General features: G+C 41.7%; 2 pseudogenes; both read left to right on the forward strand.

The window, feature by feature from the left end:
• Window positions 1-389: 389 nt before the first annotated feature.
• Window positions 390-558, forward strand: LOC138460405 (U2 spliceosomal RNA; annotated as a pseudogene).
• Window positions 559-5,735: 5,177 nt separating this feature from the next.
• LOC138460395 (U2 spliceosomal RNA) lies at window positions 5,736-5,911 on the forward strand (annotated as a pseudogene).
• Window positions 5,912-7,564: the final 1,653 nt, after the last annotated feature.

The raw sequence follows: 7,564 nt of genomic DNA on the forward strand, positions 1-7,564 counted from the left end.
GGAGGACGACAGCAACGACGAAGGAGAGTGAGTAAACGTACATTTACACAACATGTTCTTGTGCTTTTTCTCAAACAGGACCCACCTCTGAGTGGAGAAAACGAAGGAATCGTCGGCCGCACGCGAGGCGGCATGACGAGGATACGTAAGTAATGTACACCATAACTTAACACGACCTGTTTCCTTTCCAGCGGAAAAGGTCGACAAAGTCAGGCTCGGGCACAAGCGTCTAGGGAGACCGTGCTCTAAGCCTCCCTTTTTGACAGTTTCTAAACCAATACACGGATAACCCGTGAGAACCTTTAATTGGAAAACTAATTGGCATATAGTCGCAATGTAGCACATCCTACCTTGCTGGAGGAATGGGACGGTTGTAAGGGGAGATGTGGAGACCGTTCAAAAAAAAAAAAAAAATCTGTTCTTATCAGTTTAATATCTGATACGTCCTCTATCTGGGGACCATATATTAAATTGATTTTTGGAACAGGGAGATGTAATGGGAGCTTGCTCTGTCCACTCCAAACAAATACAATATTTTTAATGGGAATAGAAGATTTACAGTAGTTTTAAGAAAAGATGCGAACGGCATAGGGGGGCTTAGACACCCACCAGCCATGTTCGAATTTAACAAGCACAAAGGCTACTTATATTATCCAAGCCAACCTTTGTTCTGCAGATTTTGCAGAAATTTTGGCCATGTGAACCAATTCTGCCCAAAAGACGCCTGTAAAAATTGCGCAAGTAGAAACCACAAAGTGGCAGCATGTGACAAGCCACTACAATGCACCGAATGCCAACAGAAAGGACACTACGCAGATATATGCCCACAACGCAAATTATCATATGCGCAGACAGTCAAAAAAACCGGGGACATCAGCGCAGAAGAAGAATTGGAAAACATGCATGTAGACTTTGATTTAAACGAGATTTTACAACAGGAGAAAAATAACCAAGACAATTTATGCGAAGACATAAATAATGACCATACAGATTCAAGAGAAGACAGATTATTGGGCCCAAAAGCGTTTATAACAACACAAGCAGACAAAAACATGATCACGAGTAAGACACAAAAAGAAAATAAAGAAGAAAACGGAGAGGCAATGGAAGCGGGTGCTTCCAAGCAAGAGCATCCAGCAGGCACGCCACCTAGATGTGGCGATGAGAATGCACCCGAATCAGGAAAGGGAAAAAAGCAGAAAAAAGCCCACGCACGGGCTGAGGAACAAAATGAGAACCCGATGAGCACAGAGGAGCAGGGGAAGAGCACCGAAGCGCCCTCTAGTGGTGAAAACGAACCAAATACTAGCGAAGCATGGAAAAATGGGATTTTTCCGGCTTTTGTTATAAAAAATATTTTGAGCACGAGTGGGTCCCTAAAACAGGACAAGAATAAAAAAAGTGGTACCCCAGGACTCATGCTGTCAAGTTTTGACTCAACAGGTGAAAGCAACACGAATAATGACAGATACCAGACACACAAAAAAGAGCAACAAATAACACCCTAAGCAGCGAAATCATTTTAAGTCATTTAAAAAAGCAGAGGTAGTGAGAAAACCCAATCTGGACCTCTAAACCTAGCGATGATGCACCCAAGCGTACTACCTTTTTTATCACCAAAGGACTTTGGGTATAATGCAACTAACAGCGAAAAAACTCCCCCCCTGCAAGAAATACAGGACAAGATGGAAATAGAAGAAACCCAACTCTCCCAAGAAGCGGACTGCCTAAGGCTATCGCTAACCCCTAACCTGGCAGAACTACAACAGGTGGTGGAGGCGGGTGAAGCCTTAGCTACAAAAACAAAATACATCCTCTCTCAAAACAAAGAGGAAGAAGGGTGGACAACGCAAAGGAAAAAACATAGAAAAAAGTTAACCACCACAAGAAGCAGAAATAATACCCCAACAACCTCAGAGCTAAGCAAAAAAGACACACAAGACAAAGACACAAGAGAAGGGTCCTACACTCCCTTGGAATGCCTCAGCGACTCTTCAGAAAATTCAGACAATGAAGAAGAAGAAAATACAGATAGCTTACATAGAACGCCATCTGCTTACAGAAAAATGGAAAAAGAAGCTTCCAGAGCTAGAAGCAGATCTAGTCAAAGAGACAAGAACAACACAACCCAAAAAACAATAATGGGGGGTTTAAAAATAGCAACACTAAACGTAAGAGGTATAAATAATATTACAAAAAGACTAGCATTACTAGCATACTTAACCACAATACCGTGCGACATCATCTGCTTGCAGGAATGTGGTCTAAGCTGGGACGCAACCAACAAAGGATGAAAAAAAGATTGGACAAGCGGACCATCCTTTTGGTCAGGCTCCAACATAAACAAGAACGCGGGTACAGCAATCTTGTTTAAAACTCACGTAGCCACAGACAAAGCATGTGGAAATACATCCTGGTCGGATACTACAAGTGTTTTTTTTCATGGCACGGTATCCAACACAATCTTTTAAGTGTATACGCAGATGCAAAGAAACAAGAACGCATAGCTCTGTTACAAGAACTACGCAATTTTTGCACCGGAAACACTCCTCTAATCATAGCGGGAGATTTCAACTGCACAATACAAAAAGAAGACCGAGTGCGGACAGGTTCGCAAGCAACGACGAAGAACCGAGACCCATCGTCCAAAATACTCAAAAGTATCATAAGTGACCTAAACTTAACTGATACACATGCATCTGGCAATATACCGGGGACAGCCTTAACATATAGAGCTGAAAATGGGTTGGTACAGTCCCGTATAGATTTTATATTCACATCCAAAAACTTCGGCATCAACAAAACCGAAGTGAAACCAAATCTGTTCTCAGACCACCACCTAATCACCACAGAAATAACATTAAAGGAGTACACTCCAAAACAACGCAATGCGTGGTCACTTAATGTAAACCTCTTACAGGACGAAAAAATCTGTAAAAAATACAGACCATTGCTAAAGGATTGGGTATCTCAACATATGTTATACGAAGACAAAAGAGAGTGGTGGGAGGACATTAAAGAAAGAACCAGGGAGTTCTTTAAAAAGAGCGGACACACGGCAGCAAGAAAACGGAATGAGACCTACAGAAACCTGTTAGGCACACAACAAACACTACACTTACTACAGGAGAGAGGGGTAGACGTCCAAGATGACCTAGAAGAAATAAAAGACAAAATCCAGAAATGGATGCATGATAAAGGGAAAACTATTATCTTCAACTCAAGGGTGAAAGAATTTGAAGAGAACGAGAAATGCACACGTTTCTTCTTCAAAGCAGCACAACATCAGAAGGTTTTACCTTCTGAATTCAGAGACTCAAGGGAGGAAACAAGGAACACAGTATCAGGATTGCTAGAGGGAGCACAATTCTTTTACGCAGACTTGTATTCTCCAAAACAGTTGGACGAAGAACAGACAATTGATTTCGGAAAAGCTGTTCAAGACAACATAAGTACCGATCAAAAAGCAGACATGGTCGAGCCATTCACGTTACAAGAAACGCACAAAGCGGTGATGAGTGCTGCAAAGGGGAAAACACCGGGAAGTGATGGTCTGCCATGCGAATGGTACAGCACTTTCTGGGATATCCTAGGACCGGCAGTACTAGAACTAGTGAACGTGGTCTTCCAAACTAGAGAACTAACCCCCAGCATGAAACAGGGGATCATCACTTTGCTATACAAAAAAGGGGACAAAGCAGACGTCAAAAACTGGAGACCGATAACATTGCTAAATGCAGATTACAAAATATTAGCAAAAATTATTGCTAACAGATTAAGAGCAGTAATCAGGCACTTAGTACATCCAGACCAGACGTGCGCTGTCCCGGGCAGACGTATACATGAAAGCCTGCTGATCGTTCGAGACTCGATACAATCAGCAAAAGATCGAGGAACACCTTTGGGGGTTCTAAGCCTAGATTTTGAAAAGGCATACGACAGAGTCTCTCACCCATTTATGTTGAAGATAATGGAGAAAATGGGTTGCCCAAAACCCTTTCTAACACACATCTCCACGCTATACGCTGGAGTCTATAGTCAAGTCTGCATCAACGGGGAGTTGACTAAACAAATTCCAATACTATCAGGGGTTAGACAGGGATGTCCGTTATCAGCACTTCTGTACATCTGTGCGGTAGAACCCTTACATATCAGGCTGAAGTCACATAAAGACATGGCAGGAGCCCCAGTGCCAGGGACCCCAGAGCAAGAAAAAACCATAGGGTACATGGACGACGTAACAGCTTTGTGCAGAGATGCCAAATCGGTGAACCAGGTCGTGACACAGACTGAACTTTTTTGCAAAGCGGCAGGATTCAAACTGAACAAACACAAGTGCCAACTACTAACGATAGGAACATGGAACAATCTCACTCCATGCCCCGTAAACAAAACAGAAGACAGTTTGAAGATACTGGGACTGCTGTTTGACAAACAGATGGACGGGACAAAACAATAGGAAAGCACAACGCAGAAAATAGAGAAAAAAATCAATTTCTGGGCTTTGAGACAGTTAACGATAGAAGGGAAAGTGCTGCTCATGAAAGCAGTCATCCTACCGCTGTTGCTGTTTTTGGCACTGATCTTCCCACCAAAAATTAAGCAGACGCGAAAAATACAAAGACTGATGTTCTACTTCTTATGGAACTCAAAGATGGACCGCGTCGCAAGAAAGACTATGTACAAAATAAAGGAGAGAGGAGGAAGGGGTGTACCAGAAATACAAGACTTCCTTACAGGACACTATGTAGGGTTTTGCTTAAACACGCTGAAGCACTCAGCATCGATGGCAGCGCCTTTCATAAGGTACGCAATAGCGAACATATTGGAAAAGCACAAGATAATACCGAGAAGTAATACACTACCAAAAGCAATGGAAACGCCTTTTTTCTATAAAAGCATCAGCAATTTCCTGCCAACAGTGGAAGATCAAGAACTCTTAACAAAAATATGGGTGGAACCCAGAGACATACTAAAACAAAAAAGACTAAATGAAACCCCGGAACCGGTGGGCAACCTAGGGGGAAACAAACTAGACAAAGTTTGGAAAACCTTTGCGAAAGCAAAAATAACGAACACCCAAAGAGACATAAACTGGCAGCTACTAACAAACGCACTGCCTTTGAAATCCTTCATGCACAGGAGAAAACTTGCCAAAACAGCAACATGCCCTAGAGAACAATGTATGCAAGACGAATCAACACTACATTTTGTTTGGAATTGCGCGTTTGCCAAACAAGTGTCGGCAAAACTTGAAGTACTGACCTTCGCTCTCACAGGAAAGCAGACTTTAACTTTCAAATCCATTTTGACAGGGATACAGGAGGGAGGAGGGAAACAAGAAAAAATACTTTTCTACCAAATCACATCTACAGCAAAAGAAGCCTTGTGGAAAGCTAGATCACTACTAGTGCTACAGCACAAAAACATAACTCCAGAGGAGTGTGTGAAGTTAGCGTTGTGTTATTTATACACATATTACTGTCTTGATGCCAAAGACAAGGGTAAACAAGAAGCAGAAAAGATTTGGCAACAAGACAACTGGCGAACGCTAACTGTTTAACCAATCTGGGTTAGGGAGAGCTTTAGCTCAAAGTCTTTCTTTTGACAGTTTTTTAACCAAATTCTATTTTAATTCGTGACAAACTTTTAATTGGAGAACTAATTGGCGTATAGTTGCAAGTAGTATAAACTACCTTGCTGGAGGAAAGGGACGGTTGTAAGGGGAGATGTGGAGACCGTTCAAAAAAAAAAAAAATCTGTTCTTATCAGTTTAATATCCGATACGTCCTCTATCTGGGGACCATATCTTAAATTGATTTTTGGAACAGGGAGATGGAATGGGAGCTTGCTCTGTCCACTCCACGCATCAACCTGGTATTGCAGTACCTCCAGGACTGGTGCACTTCCCCACTCGGGGAAAACAAAGCTGTCAAAAAGAAAGACTTGGGCGATTCTTGAAAAAGAAGAGCACACACGGCAAAATATATCTGTACTTATGCAAATTATTTTTTTTAAATTTATTTATTTATTTTTTATGTTGGTGAATAGGGATTATTTATTTATGTAATTAGGTTATTTGTTCATGAGTGTTTCTGCATTTAGTGTTTTTTAAGAGGGCTTTTTTGAGGTGGGTCAACCTTTAGGTAGCTTGTGGGTTGGTTTATTTATTATTGTTAGGTGGTTTTTGTTTTCTCTAAGTGGGGTTTGACTGAGTGGAACATTGTAGGATAGTGTGTGTACTTTAGAGTTTTTTTTTTTTTTTTTGCCTTCTGGGCATATTGCAAGGAGCCATGGCGAATAGTAAATTTGCAGGGAAGCAGCACTTTTGTGTCCACTTCCAACTAAAGAAAAAATATTCAGAGGAGGGACCTGACAAGTTAGACATAACAAGGGATGACTTTTGTAGGCTAATTCTCAAAAAGACTTTGCAAATTTCGGTGGATGACATTTTTTGTATGATTTCTCTGCCTTCGGGGCATGCCTGGGAGGTTAGTTTTAGAGGACCTTCAGAATTCAATCATTTTTGGGACCTTTGCAACATTAAGAAAGACAGTGCAGAATTGGAGTTTTTTGAGGTACAGTCTCTTTCTGAATTGAGTAATAAAGTAGTCATTATTAAAATGTACAATGAAACAGCACAGGAACAGGATTTGAGATTCTGGTTGGCCAGAAATTGTGAGAGTGTGGGCAGTTTGGAAAAGGTGAGGGATGCTAATGGGATCTGGAACTGTTCATGGAGGGCAAATGTGAAATTGTTTTCAGACCCTAGGGGGATTGCAGGATTAAAGCATTTACCTCCGACCTTTGTGTTAGGCTTGAATAGGGCTTTTGTGTTTTATTCAGTTCAGCCCAAAGTTTGTAGGCGTTGTGGTGAGGAAGGTCACAATCAAAATGAATGTTCTAAGGTCATGTGCATGAACTGTAAGGAAGAGGGGCATGTATTAAGAGATTGCCGTAAGGCCAAGATGTGCAATCTGTGTAACAAAGGTCATTTGTATAGAGATTGCCCGGACAGTTTTGCTAATGCTTTGAGACAAACAAAGAAACGGGGGATGGAGGAAAGATTGAAGGAGAGGTCAAGTGATGAGAGTACAAGTTTATTGCAGAAGTATCTACAAAGGCAAAGTTTGTTCATGACTAAGAAGGATGATGAAGGTAGTGTGGTGGCGGATAAGGGGAAGGAAGGGGAAGAAGGAAAGGGCAAAGGTAAGGGGTTGGTGGAGGTGGAAGTAGTCAATGAGGAAGGTCATTCTAAAATTTTGTTGTGTGAACCAGTAGAGAGAATTTAAAGGATTAAAGATAGGGAGCAGGAGATGGTAGAGTCACAGGCATCGTTGTCTGAGAGTGTTATACTGGAGGTGCAGTGTGATCCAGGTCATGATGATGAAGGAAAAGTTGTTGAGCAGAAAGAAGATAAGAGGGTGATACAGGGTAAGGACCCACTTTTTCAGTCCCAGCATACAGAGACAAATACTCAATCTGGAGAGCAAGAGTTGGAATCAACTCCAGGATTGAGAGAAAAGGAAAAAGATGTTGAGAGGTTGTCATCCAATTTGAGAAA

This window comes from Ambystoma mexicanum, chromosome 4p (genome assembly GCF_040938575.1).
Source record: "Ambystoma mexicanum isolate Mex_15411 chromosome 4p, UKY_AmexF1_1, whole genome shotgun sequence".
Lineage (NCBI taxonomy): Eukaryota > Metazoa > Chordata > Amphibia > Caudata > Ambystomatidae > Ambystoma > Ambystoma mexicanum.